Source organism: Bacillus rossius, chromosome 1 (genome assembly GCF_032445375.1).
Source record: "Bacillus rossius redtenbacheri isolate Brsri chromosome 1, Brsri_v3, whole genome shotgun sequence".
Classification (NCBI taxonomy): Eukaryota; Metazoa; Arthropoda; class Insecta; order Phasmatodea; family Bacillidae; genus Bacillus; species Bacillus rossius.
Window position 1 is genome coordinate 61028712 of NC_086330.1, and position 27584 is coordinate 61056295.

The following is a 27584-nucleotide window of genomic DNA, read 5'->3' on the forward strand; positions in this document are numbered from 1 at the left end:
ACAAATTTATATCGTAAGATGGTAGTCATTAAAAGGAAAAAAGGGGGGTGTTTATGAATGTCTTGTTGATAGTAAAAAAAAATTGTCAACGAGCCAATCATTTACTATGAAAAAAAGTTTTCATATCAAGTGCTTCCCACCAAAATGATCCGGGTTCGATTCCCTGCGGGGTCACGCTTTTTATTTTATTTTGTATGTTGTGAAACGTGGCGAACGTTGCTGTTAGCCGGGTCTCCTACATGACTCCTTCATGTGCATTCCATCAGCTATTCGGTCTCACGTCATCGTCCCTCGCAGTCTCGAATCACCCCGATGTCGGCGAAAAGTTAAGCCCTAGCAGGGGCGGCTCCAATACGGACTTTCGGATTGTCATACAAGTAAGTATGCAATTGAAGAATTTTTTTTTATATTTAAATTATCTCAGAATCATCCTGTATATATATTTCTATTCTAGGGTGGAGCAGAACATTTTCATGACTTGCTTCTGGTTTGGTTTGTTTTAATGAATAAGTTAGTATGAAAGTGAACTTAAGCATAGCCATTGGAGCGAGCTTTGCTTGAGCCCTGGTTGATTCATTCATCACACTGCAGGCAACTGGCTCTGCTTTCTAGAGAACGCGTAACATGAATCACCACTATAACTTCGATGACAATGCACGGATAGTACATGGTTCCTTCGACGCCAGGTGCCGGGACGAGGTACTGGTGCCGGTGTCCGCCATATTGGATTGTTACGGCCATCTTGGATGACACTGACCCTGGCCATCATCTTGGATTACACAATTTTGAATTATGACATCACAGACAACATAATGGATTCTAGATCATTCTGCCTTTTTGAAGTACCTATGACTTCGCGTTCACCATTTTGTTTTCTGCCATCTTGGATTCTGAAGTCACAGCCTCCATCTTAATTTTTCAGCTGTAGGTCATCATCTAGAACGACATAATGTTTTCCATCTTTGTTTCTGCTGTTTGTTCTTAGAATGCGCCAGTGTCGCTCTGCCAAATGCACGTAAAATCTATATTTCATTACTTACCATTGTTATGATAACCCTTATAGACATTTTAAATTGAATTTTTTTACATATAATGCATTGTAAGTGAGGTGATTCGAATCATGACAGCTCGGACTTCTAATATGGAAAACATACCCCTTTGACCACACGGCTATCGATATATACCTATTCCAGACTGGGAATAAAGTAAGGTTAAAATAACAATAACACATATTTGGACTTGTAATTTTTTTATATGTAGGAATAATAGCAGTACCTATTGGAGGCTGAACCGGCATCTTTGTATTCAATGCTTGCTACTAGGGGCGCTGTGCACACATCGTCTGCTAGAGAGTGCTGCCGCTATCTTTGTTTTCAATACTTGCTAATAGGAGTGCTAGGTCACAAAGTGCACACATCATCATCTAGAGTGCGTTGCTGCCATCTCGTTTTAATTTGTACGCATTAGAGTGCAGTATTATAAATCACTAGACTGTCGCAGCATCCGCCATACTGTCGATCATATTAGCCGTCATCTTGAAAATATGCAATTAATAACCTGAGAATACAGAAAAATTAATATATCTGTTAGTTCGATCGATTTCCGTCCATCGTTAGATCCTTTGTAAATGCTTAGCGTTATTAAAGCAAAAATTATCTCCTGAAATTATTTTTTACTATTACCTTTAGTCGAGTAAATTAATCATTTTCACTACGAAAAATGACTCTATACAATAAAACTGTCCGACTAAATAAATATGCTATGCAAAACTGTATTACTATGCCTACCATGGAGGCTGTATTCGGTGCATCTTACGTTTACTAGAGCAATTCTTTGGACATAAATTCGCAGTGGAATTTTATTATAGTGGATCGGAGATTTTTTGATAAGTCTTTTGGTTCATGAGCTCATTATTTTTACAGCGTGCCCGATCACCACGCGCCTAAAATTTTCTCTGTGTCCTCAACGTACAGCACTTTCGGACACTTCAAAAGCCATGCGCAGCTCTTACATGCCTGTTACAAATCAAACAGTACATCCGCGGGCCGGGTAGTACGCGACATATCGCGCGCGAAGTTCCGCCCGCTAGCCATCGCCCCGCTTTGTCCGCCCGGCGACTCCAGACCGTCGTGACTCATGGCTCGGCCGCCACACAGCGCTGTGTTCGTGCGCGGAAGAAAGTAGTCACTGTCTTGCATTCTTTAAACACACACCGACGTATTATCAGGCATGCACAGTAACTATGTTTTACGCTATCCGTTAAAATAAATAATAAAAATACCTAAAAAAAAAAAACACGTTAAAAATAAATAAAATAAACTAAAATTATAAATTAGCTTCTCACAGTCTTTAGAATATTCTGGTATTTTTTCACAATCATTTAGCCAACCTTAGCAAAATTTACAACTTAATGTACCAGAATTACAAACCAAATGTCCAAACAAAATAATAATAATGTTAGACTATTAAATAAAAACAAACAGCGCATAACACAATAATAAAAGGTGACTTGAAAAATAACCTGCAATAATTTAAATGCAAAAAGGGAAAAAAAATTGTGTACGAAAAGAACACAAAAGTATGATTAGTATATATATATATATATATATATATATATATATATATATATATATATATATATATATATCGTTTATACATATTATTAACAGGTGCTTATTTTCTACATCGTTCTTATTACGTGTTAGTGGTTGGACTTTGAAAAAAATACCTAAAGAAAAATGGAAAACATGTTATTGGAAATCAATGCAGATAATTAATTAAATAATTGTAAGAGTACTCTTTTGTATTTAAAAAAAACATATATGTCTGTTTAGTACTTCTTCATACAAACAAGTATTTAAAAGTCACAATTATTTAGCGTATTCTTGTGTGTTTATATAAGCGTGGTATAACGTTTTGTACATAGTAAATGTACTTCGAGCAGGTACTTTATGTAGTTGGCTAATTGCGTTTTTTAGTATCTTTATTGGTGTTGTCGACCGCGGTTAGACTTTACGGCGTGGTCACTATGCAGAACCGTCCCGCCTAGATCGTGCGCGCGTGTGAACTGTCTGCGCATTAGGGTCGACCTTGACACGGGTGCCTTACCCCTCTCTCTCTCTCTCTCTCTCTCTCTCTCTCTCTCTCTCTCTCAGCCGCCATGCACGGCAGTTCACTTACAGCGACCGACACCGCCACTGAACTCTCTGTATTATATTCGTGGATCCTTACCACTAGGGGCATGTACTTTTCAAGAAAATATTTCGAAACTAACTGAACAGAAAGAAAAATATTCGCTGTAATTTTTAGAAAATATTCCGTTGGAAACCATTTGCCAATAAATAGTTTGTTATACTACAAGAAAGATATTGCAACTTTGTACAACAAATGGTTATGGTTATTTTTGTATACATGAAATACGTTTTTCGAGATGAGTATTTCTTACGAAAATTGGTGCATAATTTTATATTTTAATTGATGTTTCATTCAACCATAATTTTTAAACCATGGAAAAGATAATCGAACATTAAATAATTTGATTTATTTTAGTTTATTAATGTGCTCAGTTAACACTGGAAAGCTATTCAGGGAATGGTTTATAAATAGCTTTAACTATTGGATGTACTGGGACAACACAAAGCATAAATGCGCAGGTAAGAATCCGAACTCAGTATTACTGTGAAAACTATTTTGTAGTTATACAGATGTTTTCACGCAAATGTACAAATTTACTAATACATCTGTAATTTCACGTGAATATTTCTGGTCGATTTACAAAAAAATTACAGTATGGGAGAAAGAAATTGTAGCATCGTCTGTGTTTTTCCTGATTGGGGGAGTTTTTCTTAGATACATGTTTACTGTTGGTACACGAATCACAGCCATTCAGCGTGTAAGCAAACGCTTTCTGAATAGCCCGGTTGAATAATGCAATGGCTTCTCTTGCAGATGGTCACCAATGACAAGAAAAAACCGCTGGCACCGGTATACATAATTGAAGTATGATAAATGTTCCGAATTTTTTTCGGAAGAAATGCATTCATGACCCTACTTATGACGAATCTTATCCAACGAATAAAAACTTTGGTAGACACAATAGTAGTGGTTTTGACCTTCACACCAAATAGTTTTAACAAAGTCGTTACATAGGTACTTAGTGATGTGAATGAAGCCTTTAAGATCATAATTTAAATTACAATAATAATAAGTAAACAATGATGTTTAAACTCACATTTCATAACCAACGTCGATCACTCTAGAAAAAATATTTCATTTTATTGAAACAAATACAAGTACCGGTAGCAAGATTTTAGTGTGTATTCGGTCACAGCAGGTAATTTTTGCGATTGTGATTACCTGATTTAAATTGTCTTTGATTTCAAAACTCATTTTTGTAGTGTTTTTTTGCAAGGTTGGCAACGTGAATGTTACATTGGCCGTAAAACATAGCAGTTCCTATTTGGTCTCCTGTGATACATCTGGGAATGTAAGGAGGTTAGTTATTTACCATGATGTTTTATTCTTATTCTTTATTTTCAAAATCCAATAATGTATCTTTTTTTATAACTTATAAAACCTTTTATTTTTTTTATATCAAACTCCTGATTCACTCTTCCGTACGTCAATGCAATAACAATATTATTAGTCAATATTATGGTTATGGGCGGATATTGCATTGCTACTAACCAAGATTTACTGCAGTCTGCGCGCATGCGTAGTCCGACAGGCAATGTTTAAAGAGTAAATAAAATAAACGTTGTAGCATTTGCAGTGCACTTAAAATAGCATTTCTCTGCGCTAGTGAAGATGTATTGTACAGTCAGATTTTATTGTGCCCTAGTCAGGGTTGTGTCGCTTACATGGTATAAGTTTGATCTCCTGTCAATACGTATTTTTTTTAGATTTTCTTACTGTGGGAAACATTTCATCAATCACTTTACATCTTGGATCGATCCGCCTGTTGTTTTGTGCTTTCAGTTTTTTTTTTCACATTTTTTTTCTGTCTCCATTGTGTGGGTTTTTTTTATTGACTGTCTCCCGGCGTCTCGCGTCATTTCAGTAGAAGTTTTCGCTGTCGTTTTGTTTACGCTTTTGAAGCAGCCCGTCCCTCCTTCTGCACTCACGTCACCCTCAAAGCAGTGGCTGGAGCCCAACAAAAATACTAACGAGAAATGTAAATCACGTTTGCCACCAGCTCGTGAACAAAAATAAAAGAATACCTCGTTTCATATTTGTGTGTGTGTTCTTCATAAGTCTCTCGGGGAGCCCGTTCTCCTTACGAACTCCAGCCTTGCGAGTACACGTTGTCTGCCTGTTGCAGTATCTCGGTCGGATGCCAAACAGAAAAAAAAACGAATAGATGTAAAAGCGAAAATTACAGGTCTGCAAAAACTTAATCTAAGATTCAGTCCAATAGATTGAAATAAACTTGTTAAGAAGTATTTTAAAAAATACGATCTTGATGAAATATGTCAAAAAAATTATAAGCAAGTAATCATCGTTTAACTTCATTATAATCCAAAATATTTTGGTATCCAAATTGGAAAAGTAGGTTTGGGAAATTCTCTCTTCTTTTAAGTAAACTACTAACACGGCATACCTACTTCGTTAACAAACACCCGCTTCCTTAACTTCTTTTTTTTATTTTGGCCTTAAGTGACGAGGCTCTGGTGAAAGGGCAATCTTTGTCATGTTAAAAGTTCGAAGTAAAAGTTATATTTACTGCATTCCGTCCGCAAATAAAATAATATTTATTGTTTGGTTTTAAAGAATGTAAGCATAGTCAATCATTACAGATGTGTAAAATTCACGCGGATTTATAGAGCCAGAGATTAAACTCCACAAACAAATAGAATTGTTAGGGGCATGTATTTTTCCCGAAAATATTTCGAGAGTAGCAGAGAGTTAAAATATGGTGGCATCGTCTTGCTTCGTGATTGACTATATTCAGGGGCAGGCATTTCTCGCGATATTAATCTGAACGATTAATAAACTCCAACGTGGTATATCCACTCCAGCGGTTTCTTCCTTGCGATAGGCGGCCGTCTACGAGAGAAGACATTGCCTTATTTGACTGAGCCACTCAGAACCGTTTACTTCCGCACTGAGTTACTGTGATGGGAGTTGTAACAATTGACATGTACCTTGAAGCTACAGTGTTTTAAATTTAAGCTAGTCTCGGATTTTTTTCGCGAAATATGTATGGCCCTAACTATGTTTATTTCAGGTTATTGGTACACGAATCACAGCCATTCAGTGCGGAAGCAAACGCGTCCTGAATGGCCTTGTCAAATAACGCAATGGCTTCTCTTGCAAACGGTCTTCATTTACAAAGAAGAAACCTTTAACGCGGGCATACCTAATTGAAGTCTACTGATGGTCCAATTTTTTTCGTGATAAATTCATGGCCCTAAAATACGCCCGTTCCTTTTCAAGAGAGTTTTATATCTACTGTATTTTTAACTCTTATTATTAGTGTAACAAATATGTATATGTGGCGATGTTATTATAGGCGAATAACGTAGCCTGTATTCAGTATTCAGAATACTCTTCCCCAGTTCAAAAACCATAGCCAATAAGCAAATAAATTTTGTGATCATGGACAGAGTCTAACGAAATAAATAGGCTAGCTGTGTTAAAACACCGTAGCATCGTCTGTGTTTCGGAAAGTTTTCTTTCAGGTTTATGACTATTGTTACCATATGAATCACAGACATTTTCTATGGAAGCAAGCGTGTTCTGATTGACCTGGCAAAGAAAAAAAAGGAAGACGGTCGTTGATTACAAATAATAAACCATTGGTGCAGGAGTACTGTAATTTTTTTTGGAACACTAATATTCATGTAAAATTACAGATTTTTGTAATCTTGTAAATTTACAATAAAACAACTATATTAATACAAAATAGTGTTCAAAGTTACACTATCTTCGTATTCGTACCCGGGCATTAATGCTTACTGTTGTCCCAGAACCTCCAATAGTTATTAGTTAACTATGCTTTCCAGTATCAAGTGCGCGCATTATTAAGCATAAAACAAAATAAAGTGCAAAATTTAAATATTCAAGTGTTATATTCATGATTTAAAAAATATCGTTGATTGAAACATAAATGAAAATATGGAATTATGCGCCCATTTTCGTAAGAAATACTCAATTTTATATCGAAAAATGTATTTCATATTTGCAGAATTAACCATAGCCTTGTGTTGTACAAAGTTACAATATATTTCTTGTACCTACTATCGAAAAATATTTCTTGGTAACTATTAAAAAAATTTTTTTTGTAAAAAGTACAAATTCTATTTGTGTATATTTTATTGCAGTTAAGCAATCGGTAAGATTTTTCGCAAAACAAAAACACCTGCCCTATAGTCAAGTGTAGAGACCACTTCATTGCATAAATGCCTTGGGTCAAAATAGTCTAAAATAAGAAAAAAATATTGACAGAATTTAGTTATTTTCAAACGAATCCCGGAAGATCAATAATTTGACAAAATTCATTCTCATTGGCTAATTCAAGAGCCAAGCTTAATTTTTGTTTTGTTATTTAGTTGATTGGCACTGTCGTTTTTAAGCTGTAAGTCCTTTAAAAACTTACGTTATTTTTTCGAGGCTGGATTGCATTTCATTATACACGTGAACTTAATTTTCATTGGACGACAGGTAGTTTGAAACGCCACGAAAGACAAGGAACAAATAATATTACCAAATTGAAAGGGCCCAGACATATAAAATACGACCGGGAAGGTAAACTAAATGTTGCAGCAGCCAATGGATAATAGAAACCGACATACTTGTGTAAAAGTGTTTGGAGTTCATCCTGGTGCTGTACTAAATAAGAACGAGCTTTTACACGATGCAAGAATTTGTGCGCGTCATGACGCAACCCGTAACATTACGAGCGAGCACGAGGCAGTAATCGAAGCTTCAATTAATGATTTTCATCGATCGTCGAACAGATATGAAGTAATAATGTACATTCCGTACGGTAAGTGAACACGGAGGTAGAACGTGAGTGCATGCTGAGTTGCGTGAACTGTTCTGTACGAACAGTAAAACAACTTGCATTCCGATGTAACTCTCGCGTTCTCGTGCAACGGACTAGATTTTGAGGTTGCAGCATGCTAGGGGATTAAGCTGTCAGTTTTCATACGATTTAGTGATTAATTTCTGAGGGTAAAAAAAATTCGCTACTGTTCCACACAGTTAGCTACCCCCGTCACGGCTCCCCAACCAGGCTGTCTCTCCATAAAAATAATACGTCTCCGACCAAATGCCTGGATTGGGCAAAAGTAAACAGCAGAGTAATCAAAATTAAGGATGCACAATTAGCAGTGGGATGTGAAAAATTAATTCCAAGTAAACACATAATTTCAATTCATGATATTTATTTTACCAGGCGCAGACGCGCAAACGAATACACAAACATGACAATCTACATGGTGCATGAATAATCAAAAAGAAATTACAGCCAAATTATGACAAAGTTAAAGAATTATTTTTTTTACCAAGACATAGTGCAAAATGGACACGCGTGTGATCTCTATCAAAAATAAAGGGGTCCCGAACATAGAAGCAAATGAAAAAAGATGATTAAATACGCGAAGTTAAACACATTACAATTTATTTTATAATGAAATACGATAAAGTCTTTTAAATAGGTAATAAGAGTCCTGGGGCGCAGACACGCAAAAAAACAGCAGATTAAATTCTACAAAGTAAAACGAGTCATTAAGCTGGCCAGCAAAATATATTTAAAAACAGTTTCTAACAAAAAAAAGTTAAGATTCGTGCACAGTCCTGAGTAGTATATAATAGGGGCGCCTGAAACAGGCTTCAGGCTGTGGTGTCTGTGGTGTTTTCCGCCATCTTGGATTGTGACGTCACGACGGCCATCTTCGAGGAGTGTAACGGGACACAGCGTAACGGGACAAGTTTGACCTTGACCTTTGACCCTCAAAATTCGCCAAAATTGGGCAAAATTTGCCCAAAATTCCTCAAAATTCGTCAAAATTTACATTTCTGTGAAAACAATTCCGCCAAAAATTCTCAAAAAATTCCACAATCCAAAAATTAGAATTTCGAAAAATCCTCAAAAGTCGGTTTGCCCTAGAAAAAACCCAAATTCCTAAAAGCGGCTTAAAACTCCTAAGAGCTAGCCGCTCTAAGCCGCCGAGGTCATGACCTTGAAAACTAGGATGCCATGACAGCCATTTTGAAATATGACACCATAGTTGCAATTTTCGGTACGACCGCCATCTTTAACTTTTTTATTTATTATCCGATTTTAATGAAAATTTTTTTAAAAATTATAAAAAAATTCAAATAATAAAATTTTAATAAAATACTTATAAAAAATATACTTTTACGACACGGAGTTCGGAGTCCTCGGTTCGAACCCGACTAGTGCAAAAAAAATTAAAAATGGCAACAGGCTCCTTCCTCAATGGTGGTTGCAGGCAGACTGACTCCCACCACTTTTTCCAAAGCATATATATCGTCACCTAGTATGACGTCATGTCCGCCATCTTGTCTTCATTGCTGGAGACCACCATCATGTTTTCGTCGGCGAGAGTGCGCTGACACCATGTTAGTTTAGTTCTTATCCGCTAGAGTGCAGTAATCATTTATTACTGTGACACCCGCCATCTTGAAATTTGGCCACCATCTTGAAAATCCGTAATTATTTAGCTAGAAATTCGGGAAAAGTTCCAAAATTCATTAAATAAATCACTCATTAATTTACATATTGATTCGATGGATTCCTGTCCTTGGTTCGACCCTCGATCGTTACGATAATGTTTAATTTTATGAGAAAAAAAATAATAACTTCAATAAACCATGTTCAACATATTTAAAGAGACTTTAAATCCTCTACTACCATCATCCTATCAGACATCAAGACCACCATATTGGAAATTCGTAATTTTAATGCTAGAGATTCGGGAAAAAGTTCAAAATTCATTAAATAAATTTGTAATCTATATACTGATTGATTAGATCGAATAAGGTCCTTGGTTCGATCCCTGACCGATACAAAACAACTTTAATTTTAAAAAATACCACAAAAGCGACAGGTTTGAGAAAATAAAAACACCGCAAGTTCTTTTAAAAAATTTTATTACATAAATTCAATACACTACTACAAGTACAAAAAAACACTGACAAATTACTAAAGCCTTTTTGGATTCCTCGGTTCAAACAGTCTTCTTATTGTATGGACTAAGCCTTTTACATGACTTTAAATGTCTATCCGATCCGTTCATCACCACAACCAGAGACGGACGGAAGTTCATATCACTTATATAGTTTCATTAGACGGTACAACACATGAGTCAAATCAATAACCATGTTCATTATACGTCTCGGAGCATTTTTTATAATGACGATGTAAGCTATCGAGACGTGAAATTAGTTTATTGCACTTATTGCACTGAAATTGTATTCTTTGAACATTATTAGAACAACCGCTTCTTTCATGTCTGCGAGCATTTGAGGTGATAGTAAATGAAGCACCACAGTATTTGCACTGATGCGAAGTACGCTCTTCATTAATTGAAGTATTCAATGCTGACGAAACTTCAGATGATGGTGGATCAGCACATATCGAAGTCTCCTCCAGTGTTGTCAGAGGCATTGTCAACGGGATCTGCTCCAAAATCGTCGGCGCTGACGTCATGGTTCCCGTAGTCGATGGTGCATCCTCCATCGAGTTCGACGTTAAAGTCGGTAAAGATGCCATCGAAGTCTCAAGAACAGGCAATTACACGACTTATTCACCAGAAGAAACAAACTAGGTGATCCGTACACCGTCGACGGCAGTAACAAACTGAGCGTCCTGCTGTCTAGGACCCGCTTATATACATGCACCGGCTGGAATAATACGCTAGTCAAATCAAGAACAATTTATTATAATACTAGAGTCAAAACAACATTAAAAAAATAGAAGCACCATCAACAAAAAAAAGGAAGCACATTTAAAAGCACCATCATCAAAAAGGAAGCACATTTGGAAGCACCATCATCAAAAAGGCAGCACATTTGGAAGCACCAACAACGAAAAGGCTGCACCATCATCAAAAAGGAAGCACATTTGGTAGCACCGACAACGAAAAGGCAGCACATTTGGAAGTACCGTCAACGAAAAGACAGCCCATTTGGAAGCACCGACAACGATAAGACAGCACATTTGGAAACACCGACAACGAAAAGGCAGCACCATCATCGAAAAGGAAGCACATTTGTCATTAGTACCAATATTCATTGGCTCCAATATTCATTGGCTCCATTATTCATTGGTTCCATCAGTCTATTGATTCCATCAGTCTAGTGACTCCATCAGTCATTGGCTCCTACAGTCATAGGCTCCAACTGTCTTTTGTATCATCAAATCCAAATATATTCGGCTAGAATTCTACGTGTCTAAGAGACTATGAGGCCACAAGGCTACGAGTCTTAAAAAATCTAGCTGGTTAAGAGTTATTCATGACCGCGAGACTGCATGACTAAACGAGCGCATGGCTACGAAACTACAGTTCTATGAAGCTACATGGATACAAGTCTACTCGGCTCCAACACGCAATGTACACACAGTACACACAGGAAACGGAACGTACACACAGTACACACAGGAAACGGAACGTACACACAGTACACACAGGACTGAACGTACACACAGGAAACGGAACGTACACACAGTACACACAGGAAACAGAACGTACACACAGTACACACAGGAAACAGAACGTACACACAGTACACACAGGAAACGGAATGTACACACAGTACACACAGGAAACTGAACGTACACACAGTACACATACAGGAAACTGAACGTACACACAGTACACACACAGGAAACGGAACGTACACACAGTACACACACAGGAAACGGAACGTACACACAGTACACACACAGGAAACGGAACGTTCACACAGTACACACACAGGAAACGGAACGTACACACAGTACACACAGGAAACGGAACGTACACACAGTACACACAGGAAACAAAACGTACACACAGTACAAACAGAAAACGGAACGTACACACAGTACACACAGGAAACAGAACGTACACACAGGAAACGAAACGTACACACAGTACACACAGGAAACGGAACGTACACACAGTACACACAGGAAACGTAATGATCACACATACATTAGCGGAAACACACAGGCTTAGTTGGAAATCAGAATACAAGAAATAAAAACATTAAATTTTTACTTTCAATATTTAATTACTTCTCAACATTACACAAATACAAGTAAAGGAAGCCATTATTGTATGTAGCCAGCTTTCCTCAGTTCCTTGAGTATGAAGGATATTTCTTTGATGCACGAATAGTTTCCTGCACAAAGCGAGCCATGTAGAAGTCTTAGCCGGTCAACCAATATGTTTGGATCTTTCCATGATGTGTAATCAATCTCTTCTACCACCATCTTACTTGCTTGTTTATTATAAATACTGTTAATATCACAATCGTCCCAGTGATCATAATAAGCATTATCAGATTTATTTATTATAACACGACGTTTCCATCGTTTCGGTCTCAGGACATCGCCACATTCTTCGATCTTGTCAGCTCTAGGTGCTTCATCACAGTCTATGCCTTTGTCAACAGCCTCAGAGTCACTGTAACAATCACTGTAGAAGACATCCTCTTCACCCAGATTACCGTATGAATTCGCTATCGATGATGTCGAAGTGTCTTCATCGTCTTCATGCTTCCTTTTTAGGAGTCCATCATTTTTACAAAGAATGGAGGATCTACTGAATATAGGCTTGAATGTATTCTCACTTTTCACGGTGTTGATACTTCCATTAGTTTCAGTCTTCCCGAAGCCATTAGCATCCTTCAATTTATGTTCTTCCTCACGATCGGGTGAGCTAATACCATCACGCTCAGGACAAGGAAAATTATTGTCGTAATGCAGATCACTCTTCTTTAGTCTAGTGGATCCATCGGTGTCCTCTATGCCGTAAGTAGTCTTGACTTTACATGTTCTACCATGTCTTTTTAAGCTGTCAATTCGTGTTAACAACCTGCTACAACGATTACAGCTTAACATGTTGCGTAGTGGGTTTCTAGCACAATCATTCTTCTCATGACGTCTAGCATTCCTTCTCATGGCAAAATCCTTGCCACAGTATCTACAGCGGCTTCCTTCCGATTCAGCTGCAGATAACAAACCACGATCCATGGTAGCTTCTGTGACTAATGTTAGATACAAACTGTCAGTTTTCTCCAATTGGAACCATTTCTTAAATAGAGTTTTTGAAATATTTCATCAGCGAGAGTTAAGTTATCTAATGCAAAGCAAATTGATGCAAGTAGTTCTGGCTGTCGTCAACAGATGTCGCCACGTGTTGCTTGCAGGTAAATAATATCTATTTCATTAATGTGGGATGCGGAACGCTCACTATCGATCGCAAAGGGAGGTTGGCTTCGATAGTATCCAAGGAGAAGAAAGTTCGTCCTTCCTGCTAGTGCTTCTCAGATTTCTCACGGTCCGCCATCTTGGATTGCGACGTCACGGCGGCCATCTTGGATGGGTGTGACCTTGACCTTTGACCGAAACCGCAGGAGTGATCGCAAGAACACGGAGAAAACCATCATAATATTGGCAAGAATAATCAGGAGCACACGGAGAAAACCGCCACAAGTTTTCTTTAATATCATGAAATACAAAAAAAAATAATAAAAAATTAAAAATAAAAACGAAAAAAAAATTCAAACATTCTGGCTTGTACTAGAACTCTATCTTTGCTCAACAATGAGAAGTTCACAAGCTAGCAGAATGTTTGAATTTTTTTTTCGTTTTTATTTTTAATTTTTTATTATTTTTTTTTTGTATTTCATGATATTAAAGAAAACTTGTGGCGGTTTTCTCCGTGTGCTCCTGATTATTCTTGCCAATATTATGATGGTTTTCTCCGTGTTCTTGCGATCACTCCTGCGGTTTCGGTCAAAGGTCAAGGTCACACCCATCCAAGATGGCCGCCGTGACGTCGCAATCCAAGATGGCGGACCGTGAGAAATCTGAGAAGCACTAGCAGGAAGGACGAACTTTCTTCTCCTTGGATACTATCGAAGCCAACCTCCCTTTGCGATCGATAGTGAGCGTTCCGCATCCCACATTAATGAAATAGATATTATTTACCTGCAAGCAACACGTGGCGACATCTGTTGACGACAGCCAGAACTACTTGCATCAATTTGCTTTGCATTAGATAACTTAACTCTCGCTGATGAAATATTTCAAAAACTCTATTTAAGAAATGGTTCCAATTGGAGAAAACTGACAGTTTGTATCTAACATTAGTCACAGAAGCTACCATGGATCGTGGTTTGTTATCTGCAGCTGAATCGGAAGGAAGCCGCTGTAGATACTGTGGCAAGGATTTTGCCATGAGAAGGAATGCTAGACGTCATGAGAAGAATGATTGTGCTAGAAACCCACTACGCAACATGTTAAGCTGTAATCGTTGTAGCAGGTTGTTAACACGAATTGACAGCTTAAAAAGACATGGTAGAACATGTAAAGTCAAGACTACTTACGGCATAGAGGACACCGATGGATCCACTAGACTAAAGAAGAGTGATCTGCATTACGACAATAATTTTCCTTGTCCTGAGCGTGATGGTATTAGCTCACCCGATCGTGAGGAAGAACATAAATTGAAGGATGCTAATGGCTTCGGGAAGACTGAAACTAATGGAAGTATCAACACCGTGAAAAGTGAGAATACATTCAAGCCTATATTCAGTAGATCCTCCATTCTTTGTAAAAATGATGGACTCCTAAAAAGGAAGCATGAAGACGATGAAGACACTTCGACATCATCGATAGCGAATTCATACGGTAATCTGGGTGAAGAGGATGTCTTCTACAGTGATTGTTACAGTGACTCTGAGGCTGTTGACAAAGGCATAGACTGTGATGAAGCACCTAGAGCTGACAAGATCGAAGAATGTGGCGATGTCCTGAGACCGAAACGATGGAAACGTCGTGTTATAATAAATAAATCTGATAATGCTTATTATGATCACTGGGACGATTGTGATATTAACAGTATTTATAATAAACAAGCAAGTAAGATGGTGGTAGAAGAGATTGATTACACATCATGGAAAGATCCAAACATATTGGTTGACCGGCTAAGACTTCTACATGGCTCGCTTTGTGCAGGAAACTATTCGTGCATCAAAGAAATATCCTTCATACTCAAGGAACTGAGGAAAGCTGGCTACATACAATAATGGCTTCCTTTACTTGTATTTGTGTAATGTTGAGAAGTAATTAAATATTGAAAGTAAAAATTTAATGTTTTTATTTCTTGTATTCTGATTTCCAACTAAGCCTGTGTGTTTCCGCTAATGTATGTGTGATCATTACGTTTCCTGTGTGTACTGTGTGTACGTACCGTTTCCTGTGTGTACTGTGTGTACGTTTCGTTTCCTGTGTGTACGTTCTGTTTCCTGTGTGTACTGTGTGTACGTTCCGTTTTCTGTTTGTACTGTGTGTACGTTTTGTTTCCTGTGTGTACTGTGTGTACGTTCCGTTTCCTGTGTGTACTGTGTGTACGTTCCGTTTCCTGTGTGTACTGTGTGAACGTTCCGTTTCCTGTGTGTGTACTGTGTGTACGTTCCGTTTCCTGTGTGTGTACTGTGTGTACGTTCCGTTTCCTGTGTGTGTACTGTGTGTACGTTCAGTTTCCTGTGTGTGTACTGTGTGTACGTTCAGTTTCCTGTGTGTGTACTGTGTGTACGTTCCGTTTCCTGTGTGTGTACTGTGTGTACGTTCAGTTTCCTGTGTGTGTACTGTGTGTACGTTCAGTTTCCTGTGTGTACTGTGTGTACATTCCGTTTCCTGTGTGTACTGTGTGTACGTTCTGTTTCCTGTGTGTACTGTGTGTACGTTCTGTTTCCTGTGTGTACTGTGTGTACGTTCCGTTTCCTGTGTGTACGTTCAGTCCTGTGTGTACTGTGTGTACGTTCCGTTTCCTGTGTGTACTGTGTGTACGTTCCGTTTCCTGTGTGTACTGTGTGTACATTGCGTGTTGGAGCCGAGTAGACTTGTATCCATGTAGCTTCATAGAACTGTAGTTTCGTAGCCATGCGCTCGTTTAGTAATGCAGTCTCGCGGTCATGAATAACTCTTAACCAGCTAGATTTTTTAAGACTCGTAGCCTTGTGGCCTCATAGTCTCTTAGACACGTAGAATTCTAGCCGAATATATTTGGATTTGATGATACAAAAGACAGTTGGAGCCTATGACTGTAGGAGCCAATGACTGATGGAGTCACTAGACTGATGGAATCAATAGACTGATGGAACCAATGAATAATGGAGCCAATGAATATTGGAGCCAATGAATATTGGTGCTAATGACAAATGTGCTTCCTTTTCGATGATGGTGCTGCCTTTTCGTTGTCGGTGTTTCCAAATGTGCTGTCTTATCGTTGTCGGTGCTTCCAAATGGGCTGTCTTTTCGTTGACGGTACTTCCAAATGTGCTGCCTTTTCGTTGTCGGTGCTACCAAATGTGCTTCCTTTTTGATGATGGTGCAGCCTTTTCGTTGTTGGTGCTTCCAAATGTGCTGCCTTTTTGATGATGGTGCTTCCAAATGTGCTTCCTTTTTGATGATGGTGCTTTTAAATGTGCTTCCTTTTTTTTGTTGATGGTGCTTCTATTTTTTTAATGTTGTTTTGACTCTAGTATTATAATAAATTGTTCTTGATTTGACTAGCGTATTATTCCAGCCGGTGCATGTATATAAGCGGGTCCTAGACAGCAGGACGCTCAGTTTGTTACTGCCGTCGACGGTGTACGGATCACCTAGTTTGTTTCTTCTGGTGAATAAGTCGTGTAATTGCCTGTTCTTGAGACTTCGATGGCATCTTTACCGACTTTAACGTCGAACTCGATGGAGGATGCACCATCGACTACGGGAACCATGACGTCAGCGCCGACGATTTTGGAGCAGATCCCGTTGACAACGCCTCTGACAACACTGGAGGAGACTTCGATATGTGCTGATCCACCATCATCTGAAGTTTCGTCAGCATTGAATACTTCAATTAATGAAGAGCGTACTTCGCATCAGTGCAAATACTGTGGTGCATCATTTACTATCACCTCAAATGCTCGCAGACATGAAAGAAGCGGTTGTTCTAATAATGTTCAAAGAATACAATTTCAGTGCAATAAGTGCAATAAACTAATTTCACGTCTCGATAGCTTACATCGTCATTATAAAAAATGCTCCGAGACGTATAATGAACATGGTTATTGATTTGACTCATGTGTTGTACCGTCTAATGAAACTATATAAGTGATATGAACTTCCGTCCGTCTCTGGTTGTGGTGATGAACGGATCGGATAGACATTTAAAGTCATGTAAAAGGCTTAGTCCATACAATAAGAAGACTGTTTGAACCGAGGAATCCAAAAAGGCTTTAGTAATTTGTCAGTGTTTTTTTGTACTTGTAGTAGTGTATTGAATTTATGTAATAAAATTTTTTAAAAGAACTTGCGGTGTTTTTATTTTCTCAAACCTGTCGCTTTTGTGGTATTTTTTAAAATTAAAGTTGTTTTGTATCGGTCAGGGATCGAACCAAGGACCTTATTCGATCTAATCAATCAGTATATAGATTACAAATTTATTTAATGAATTTTGAACTTTTTCCCGAATCTCTAGCATTAAAATTACGAATTTCCAATATGGTGGTCTTGATGTCTGATAGGATGATGGTAGTAGAGGATTTAAAGTCTCTTTAAATATGTTGAACATGGTTTATTGAAGTTATTATTTTTTTTCTCATAAAATTAAACATTATTGTAACGATCGAGGGTCGAACCAAGGACAGGAATCCATCGAATCAATATGTAAATTAATGAGTGATTTATTTAATGAATTTTGGAACTTTTCCCGAATTTCTAGCTAAATAATTACGGATTTTCAAGATGGTGGCCAAATTTCAAGATGGCGGGTGTCACAGTAATAAATGATTACTGCACTCTAGCGGATAAGAACTAAACTAACATGGTGTCAGCGCACTCTCGCCGACGAAAACATGATGGTGGTCTCCAGCAATGAAGACAAGATGGCGGACATGACGTCATACTAGGTGACGATATATATGCTTTGGAAAAAGTGGTGGGAGTCAGTCTGCCTGCAACCACCATTGAGGAAGGAGCCTGTTGCCATTTTTAATTTTTTTTGCACTAGTCGGGTTCGAACCGAGGACTCCGAACTCCGTGTCGTAAAAGTATATTTTTTATAAGTATTTTATTAAAATTTTATTATTTGAATTTTTTTATAATTTTTAAAAAAATTTTCATTAAAATCGGATAATAAATAAAAAAGTTAAAGATGGCGGTCGTACCGAAAATTGCAACTATGGTGTCATATTTCAAAATGGCTGTCATGGCATCCTAGTTTTCAAGGTCATGACCTCGGCGGCTTAGAGCGGCTAGCTCTTAGGAGTTTTAAGCCGCTTTTAGGAATTTGGGTTTTTTCTAGGGCAAACCGACTTTTGAGGATTTTTCGAAATTCTAATTTTTGGATTGTGGAATTTTTTGAGAATTTTTGGCGGAATTGTTTTCACAGAAATGTAAATTTTGACGAATTTTGAGGAATTTTGGGCAAATTTTGCCCAATTTTGGCGAATTTTGAGGGTCAAAGGTCAAGGTCAAACTTGTCCCGTTACGCTGTGTCCCGTTACACTCCTCGAAGATGGCCGTCGTGACGTCACAATCCAAGATGGCGGAAAACACCACAGACACCACAGCCTGAAGTCTGTTTCAGGCGCCCCTATTATATACTACTGTCCTGCACTACGCTGATAGCCTTACGATTCACGTTGAGGACGATCAGGTGGAGTGACGTCACTGACGGAATACTCGAAAAATTCAAAAGGGCAAACGCATGGGTAAGCTGAGGCGCTAAGGGCGTAGCAAAATTTTTAAGCAGTGATCCCCTTACTTATAGTCCAGGGTTTTCACGTGATGTAGAGATTACTTACGACCGTATCATGGTCCATATTTTTCTTACGCCCTCACACTTCACGATCCTTGAATAGCATGCCTGCGAGTAGAGCCATGGTGAAAGTCAACTTGGCCCTCGCTCTAACGCATCACCAGTACCTACACAGGCGAAAAACACGCGCGCCACCTAGTGAATGGCCGATGCGCTGGCACCATAAACTCTTGTGCGCTCGTAAAGTCCTAAACCACCGCGCAGCTACAAAACCGTTTTAACACATTTCATGTGAACGAAACAACAGGCACGCCCAATAAACTGTTTCTACTCGCGCCGCGCGAAGTTCCGCGCGCGGAGACCGATGTGTACAGTCCGGCCGGCGCGACTTGACTCTCCGTTTCAGTCTGTCTTTTTTCTCTCTCTCTCTCTCTCTCTCTCTCTCTCTCTCTCTCTCTCTCTCGTCACCGCTCGCACGAGTGCTAGTGTCTCACATCACACGATGAAGACTCGCAGCAAAGGTCTCACACGTAGAACAAATAATCGAAAAGTGATCTGCACCCTCACATATAGTTATCTATACTAATATTATAAAGCTGAAGAGTTTGTTTGTTTGTTTGTTTGTTTGAACGCGCTAATCTCAGGAACCACTGGTCCGATTTGAAAAATTCTTTCAGTGTTGGATAGAACATTTATCGAGGAAGGCTATAGGCTATATTATATTATCAATAACATTAGGGATCCTTACTAAAAGTCCAATTTAGAATCAAATGCGTTGGAGGGGGTTAGATACAACATGCAGTACACGTACGAAGTGTGTGTTGACAATGCCGCAGGCGCTAGAAGTCATATATATATAAGCGAAATACCACTCACTGACTCACTCATCACTAGATCTCTAAAACTATACACCCGATTGACTTGAAATTTAGCATAGTTACTCATTTTGTGATGTAGACGCTCACTAAGAACGGATTCTGCGGAAATCCGATCCCAAGGGGAGTTTCGGGGGCGTAATATATCAAAATTTCCAGTTTTTGGTAGGAAATCACCATGGCAACGGCTGTTGCTTTGTTGATGCTTCATTCGTCTCTATGGCAACGACTATTTCATTGTTAGTGCAGTCCCCATCACCGTTGAAATTTGGCGCGTACTTTAAATATCAAAAATTGCCCTTTTTTTCAAGTATATATATTTTACAGACTTGAAACTTCACAGTAATGTTCCTTATGTTACGCAGGATGACATTTTCCGAAAATTAGATCCCATGGGTGGATAAAACCAGGCAACAGTGGGTACTTTGTCTGCATGAGAACAGGATTTTGCATTGTTCATGCCTTCTGCGTCTCCATGGCAACGGACATCACGCGGCAGTTGCGTACCCACAAGTAGGGGCATGTATAATGAGCGGCGCAAGAGTGATCTGCTTGTAGACTGCCGTAGCGAAGTACGGGTACATCAGTTGTACGTTGCGTGCACGAGTCGGGAAACCATCGGTGCTATTCATTTTCTCTCCGGTACATTATACAGCATTGTAATAAATTTTCACTGAGTTTTTTTTTATTTACCATTACTGTAAATGGGAGATGTTGCTTAATTTTTTTCCATTAGTATAACCGTGCGTAGCCGGGTCGGGCAGCTATTTAAATAATAAAACTATTACAAAAGATTACTATAAAAGTTACAGACTTACAAACTAGTTAAAATTACAAAATATATATTTTTTTAGCGCCTGCCTGCGCTATAACTAACCTTAGGTAAACAAAAGTGCAAGGGAAGTGGTAAAATAGAATACTAAAGGCAAACTAAATTAGCTACAAAAAAATTATAAATAAAAGGAATTTAAAGCACGTTAAAATTAACACTTCAGCATAAAACAACGAAGAAAAAATATGCCAGTGGCATGACGATGCCACATTACCACAGCCATGTTCTGTTCCATCTAGGCAGGACTGAACAATATACTACATACTCGAGTCAATTAAATGCGCTCATTTACTGCTAAAAGGGTGACCTGGTTTGCAAATGAATCAATCGCAATGCTTATATCTTGTTTATCACTCATTCACGGACTTGTTGACTGCTATGTACTTTTCTTTAACAGGTGTTGAAACAAGTAACTTGTTTCAAGTTTTAATTTGCTTCCAAACTAACCCCCGGACTCCTGGTGAACTCTTCAACTGGTCGAAATGACCAGAGTTCAATCACGGTAGTATGGCGATAGTATGTGATGCAATCGAATCTCGCTGACGTGAGTACTATTAACTGTTAAGCACGGCTTGATATCGCGAGAGTACGGCACAGGAGCAAGTCAGCAACTTAGACCGGTATTCCAAGACAAAAAATTTATAATTTAGATGCTGTGCTACCCCTGTACCCTAATCGTATTCCTAGTGCACGATATGACACGGCCAGTCCCTTATTTTTAGGGAACGGATTTTGATGTTCTATCCGAAAACTATCTTTGCCCAAATTCCGCTTATGCGCAGAACTTACTTTTCGTTTATTTCGTTCAGATGGCGGACCCGCATCTGGTACCATTAACTCGTATATAGCCATTTTCGTAATCATCGGGGGATGCACCGAGCGTATTGCTGTGCCAAATGAAACATTATGATAGCGAAACTATGCTAAAATTATTTTGTACACTTTAATTGTCATAACAAGAAAAACTCCTAAATTAAAAAGTACTTTAGAAAATTAGAAAGGCGATTCTGTTTTTGTGTGATTGCGCTGCTATCTAGAATTTTTTTCCGTGACAATTGTATCGGTAGTTACAAAACGTCCGCTAGAATGCGTTGAAACCAGTTTCTAGCCTCGCGCAGGGCACTGTTTATTAAAACGGTTGCCCATTTGTTTCCTTGCAGGGATTAGGTTTGGACACGTTCTAGAATACGCCTTGTGAGATAGGTTACGTTTGTGTACCAACAAACTTGTGTGCTTATTCGCTACCTTACCCGAATGTCTTGGAATACTGCCCTTACACGTGGTTTGCAAATGACATTGGCTTCTTGCGAAAGGACAACATTAATTAAATAAAGGACAATATTTATTCCTTGCAAACACATTTCTATGCACGTTTACTTGCTCTTCAGCTTCGGGATGATATTGTTATAGTAGTTGCTGCAACACCAGTTCCGCTGTTTTTCCTGCTCATTCATGTTCAGGTGCGCTGGGCACGCGTGCATTTTGGACGTCAGATTGTGCAGGGGCACTTACCTCGGCGTGCAGTCGAACACATTAAAAAGTGTATGCAAACGCTGCGTAGCGTATTGAATCGGACTTACAAGGTGCTGGGCTAAGCCTTAACGTCTGTGCCGCGAAATGGTTATCAAATTGGACCATCTTCAAAAATAGCACGAATGGTTCACGAATAATTATTCGTCGTGGTTCTGTCAACAATGAAGAAATAGGTTTTTCGAAATCTACCAACGCCTGTAGGCTGTGCCGAAAGGGATTTTTTCTTGTGCTAAACTTCCTTTCAGACTTGATGCCGTTGCATTTTGCACTTTGCCGAATGACATGATTTAATTTTTTTGTTTTCCTTAATCGCCTTAGCACTCCTCCCTCAAACACGCCATGCGTTTAATCTCACCATCTTTAAATCACATGATGGATTAAAAAGCATCGTCACCCTTCGGAGCGAAAGAAAAAAAAATGCGAGGAAGGAAGGGGATGATATTTGGGCGGTGTTGATTAACGCGAGTCTGACTCGGCCAGGTCTTCATCCGCGAGGATTCTTTTTTTTTCCATTTGCGGCGGCGTTCTTATTCCGCTCGTTTACCAGACACCTTATTCCTCCGCCTCTGACATAACTGTTTGCTCCCCCTCCTTCCCCCGCCGCGCTGATTGGTTCCGGTGACGCATGGGCGTCCCCATCTGCGGGCGACGCGCCAGGAAGAGACGGATCGGGAATGGAGTTCGCCCCCCTCCACCGTGTCCCCAGGAGCCATTGTAATTCGCTTTCGGCCCGGCGGAAGAAGAGGCCTGGTGGCGGCGGGAGACTCTTTCTTTATTTTATAGACCAAAAAAAGGAGGGGTGGTCCCTCTAAACCGTTCGGCAGGGAAGAGATCGCGGCGTTTTGGAGGGGGGAGCAGATTCGCGAGAAGTCAGCAGACCAAAAAATTGGACACGTTGTGTTGGAGTGTGGGTTGGAAGGGGGTTCTGGCTTCTGGCGGCGGGAGTCCCCTCTGGGATCAGGCCTGCAGAAGGGACAGAGGACGAGGTTAGCACGGCATAGTTGTAGCATGGAGGATCGCAAACTTAACAAACATGGATGCGGTTTTGACACTCTTTTAAATAGGTCGCAAGTTAACAAATTATGTGCGTTATTCATAAACCACATTTTAAAATGGTATCTTTCTATGTAGGCATACAATAAATAGTTCAAACGTGTATAAAATCTGTACGAGGATACTAACGATTTTTTCTTAAGCATGTGAGTAGCATCCCTGAAGTTTATTTATACAGCTATGCAGAATTATATTTAGCTGATATAACCATGGGAGGATGAAGAAAAGTATATCAACGTTGTTTAGTCTTCTATCATGGCTGTATGATAGTCACAGTACAACATATCAAATTCACGCAAATTTCACAAAAATTCTTGTCATTGAATGAGATTCATTTCAGCTAGTGCGCCAGTATCGGACATGCACCATGTTTTGTTCGTTTTGCCAAGATTCAAAACGTGTTAACACTGCGTGATTAAAATAAATACAAATTCCGTTTCTCATACTTTAAAGAAATATCAATTGTAGGGTTTTATAAAGTAAAAAAATGGAATTCTTAATGTATTTTTTATACATAAGTAAAATAAAATAGGTTAAAAACTTTTATTTATTTTTCAATGGTTCTTTTTAGTGTTGAGCTATTATAAAAAAACTGTGTCACTGCTCTTTATGGTGTGTCCACTCCCTGAGCTGTAGGCAGTGTTGCCAGTGCATTTGTTTACGTTTACCTAAAGTGATAGCCAAAATAACCGCTTTTACTCGCACTTCTAAAAATTTGGTTCTATAGTTTTACGTCAGGCAAAATGGAACAAAGGAGCAGCGAAACTAAATTTCACAATAATTACAACTTTATAATCGCTTAATGCAAATTAAAGGGTGAAAAAATTAAGTGTACACTCTACTGATGATAAGATATTCTATTTTTGACAGTTCTTGAACTGAAATTTCTGCTTTGACAGCTGAATAAATATAATTATCAAATAAACAAAACAGACAATAATTGTATATGTAGCATTAGCCTAGCCAACCACATGGAATTGTTGAAGTGAAACTTCTTTGGGCGCGATGGAAGTAAAATTTCAATGCCGAATTTTAATGCAACGTTTTCGAGAAACATTGTTTTGTTTTTTTCCTAGCCCAAGTTAATCTATGTGTGTGTGTGGGAGGGGTCCAGGTTAGGGGGGAACCTAAGTGTGTGTCAGGCCAAAGCCTATAACACTCTACCATGCGGGGTTTTAACCATGCATAACAAGGGCGCGTGTATCGTGTGCTTATTGGGGTTTATTGGCCAGTCATGGCAGTGATTGGCACCATGGCTGGTGCCCCTTAGCTTGCCTAAAGTTAACTAAAGTGACCCAGGTAAAACCTGTCTAGACAAAGGGAAAGCCCTGGGACGAGTCATGTAGGGATCAGTTAATCATGCATTACTGCAAGCAAAATTACTAATGGACAAGAGTGAAAAATGTTCGGGCAAGAAGAGTTTTGGCAGGGCAGAAAGAATCAACCATGAAGGGGTTCGGCACTTGGGCCTTGCGGCCCGTATTAATTTTTGGGCACACCTGGGTGGTATTTACCAGGGACGCATGCGCCCATAGGGGTGGGCGACTTCACCGTCAGCCCAGCCCAGCTGCCCAGACAGCTACCTGTAAAAAAGTAATGGGCTGCTGTACATATTCCGTTCGTGAAACAGTGATTTTTTTTTTCCTAAATTTGGGAGGGGTCCGGGTTAGGGATGAGACTTAGTGCGTCTCAGGCCGAAGCATATACGCTTTACTCATGCTGGGTTTAAGCCAAGTAGTAGAGGTAGCTTGAATCATGTGCTAGAAGGGGATTGGATAGCCATGGCAGCAATTGGCGCCATGACTAACTCCCCTCACTGACTATCCTAGACTAAATATTAGATAAGTTGGGCCCATGTAAAACATGTGGGATGCAGAATTTCATGTATTAACTTCAAGCAGGTTGGTAACAGGAAACAGTGGAATGGTTCAGGAAGATGAGTTGGACACAGCAGAAAGTCTACCATGCGGGAATTGGGCACTTGGACTGTATGTCCGCATTGTGTTTGGGGACCTGTTTTGTTCGGGGGCGACTAGGTGTCATTTCCCGCCAGGCTGCCAGCCAGCCTATACTAAATTATAAGGAGTAAGGTATTTGTGTATGTCTATAATTTTTATGTCTCATAACGTAATTAAGCGTGATAAATAATTTTCGGTATAATAATAAACATACGAAAACTACTAACCACAATTTTTATATTTATTTTGGCAAAATTCAGCCCTTAATGTGTGAAAAAGGAGTAAGTATGTTTTTATAATTAATAATTTTATCTCAAACTTTAATATAGTGTAGTAAGTTATATTGGGTAACATTAATAAACATTCAACTACTAACCACAATTTTTATGTTTTGCGAAATTTAACCAGTAATAAATGAAAAAATGGTAAGTATATTTTGATTAATAATTATATCTCCAAATTAATTCATTAAGTATGGTAAAATATTTAGTTTACAAATAATAATTTTACGAAAATTACAAACTACAATTTTCCCATTTTGCGAAATTCAAAGCCATAAGTTGTGAAAAAGGGATGAATATGGTTTTAAGATAAATGATTAAACTTTGAAGCACAATAAAAATGGTTATTAATAATAATAATACACATACGCAAACTATCTACCACTGTTATACCACTTTGCTTTATTTAAACTAAGGTTAATAAAAGGGGTAGGTGTGTTTTTAAAACAAAAAATGGTACACTTACAATACAATTATAACTAGAAGTAAACTACTTAAAAAAACCTGCATCTAAAGTTACATATTGCTTTTTTTTTTAATTTAATTTTTTTTCTTTAAATGGGGTGAAAAAGTCTAAGTTTTCATTTGTTTTATAAAATTTTATCTCCGAAAGTAATTAAGTTTTATGTCAATTAAATGGTAACAATTATAAACTGAAAATAATTTTTTTTTACTTAATTGCAAAATTTATTCCCTAAGGGGTGTAAAGGGGTAACGTTAGGAGTAAATAAAAAAATGCGTAGGCCTATTTCCGAATTTACTAGATCTAAGGGTTAGAAATTAAGAATGAATAACAATCACATAGAGTAACAAATTATATTTTTTCTCCTTCAATTTTAACGGAGTAGTAAATCATATATCCAAGCAAATTAAGATGAAGGTAAAAAACTGAGCAAGAATAAGGTAAAAATTATGATTTAATATTACTTTTAACCTTTACCATTTTTCAATATTAGACGTAAAGGGTTGAAAATATTCGAACACTCTGAAACAGAAAATTTAAAATCAGATAGTTAATCTATACTAAGAAAATGGCCTACGTGTAACTACTCCAAAAATATCATTTTTAAACAGTTATGTTATGAAATAAATATTTTATGCATCTGACAATTTATTTCGTATATTTATTCAGTGAAAATGTTTGGAATTAATCACATAACTCTTTTTTAAATAGTAAGATTTTAGCAATTCTCAGAATTTGTGCGAATGAGGCTATTAGCTAGTATTTAATAAATTTGTAATTGTAAATTTTCAAATAGGCATCCCTGCGGGAAAAAAGAGAAAAATGGATGGATAAATTTGGCCGTTTTGGTTAAGCAACACTAAGCGTAACTGTAAATCAACTTATACATAAGATAATATATTTGAAGATGCCAGTATACTTTTTAAATAAAGATACTATTGTTTAAAAAATATCAAATTACTTTAGGTATCAGTAATAAGGTGAAATAAATAAAAGGGTACGTTAAACGTTTGCATAAGCTAACTTTAAATTAAAGAAGCATGTATTTATTATATTGGTTAACTCATGAAATGAAAAGGTGAAAAGTGTGATTTAACCAAGGTAAAATATATCCTCGAATATACTAAAATGGCAGTTAAAAAATCGGTCACTTAATCTTTACTAAAATTAATGGCAGTTAAAAAATCGGTCACTTAATCTATAGTCTACTAAAATTAACAGGCTTATGAATCACTACTTTAGAGAATATCATTAATAAACAGTTTTTTGTGCCTTAGATCTGATCTACATCTGACGTTTTATTGTGTATTTCTTAAGTAAAATTTTTTTAAATTAATCACATACTTTTCAATAAAAGGTAAAATATCAGCAAATAGTTTTAAATGGCACAAGCGAAGCCAAAAAGTATTTGCTGGAACATAATATAAAATTAAATTAAAAACTAATTTATTATAATCAATATTAACTTCAAAATTTACTGAAAAAATTCTTTATATTTTGTGTATTTCAACAGTGAGTAATATTTATTGTTAATTAATCAAAATTGATTTATCAATCATTATTGATGTCCTAACCTGTTATTTTGAATTGAGTACTAACT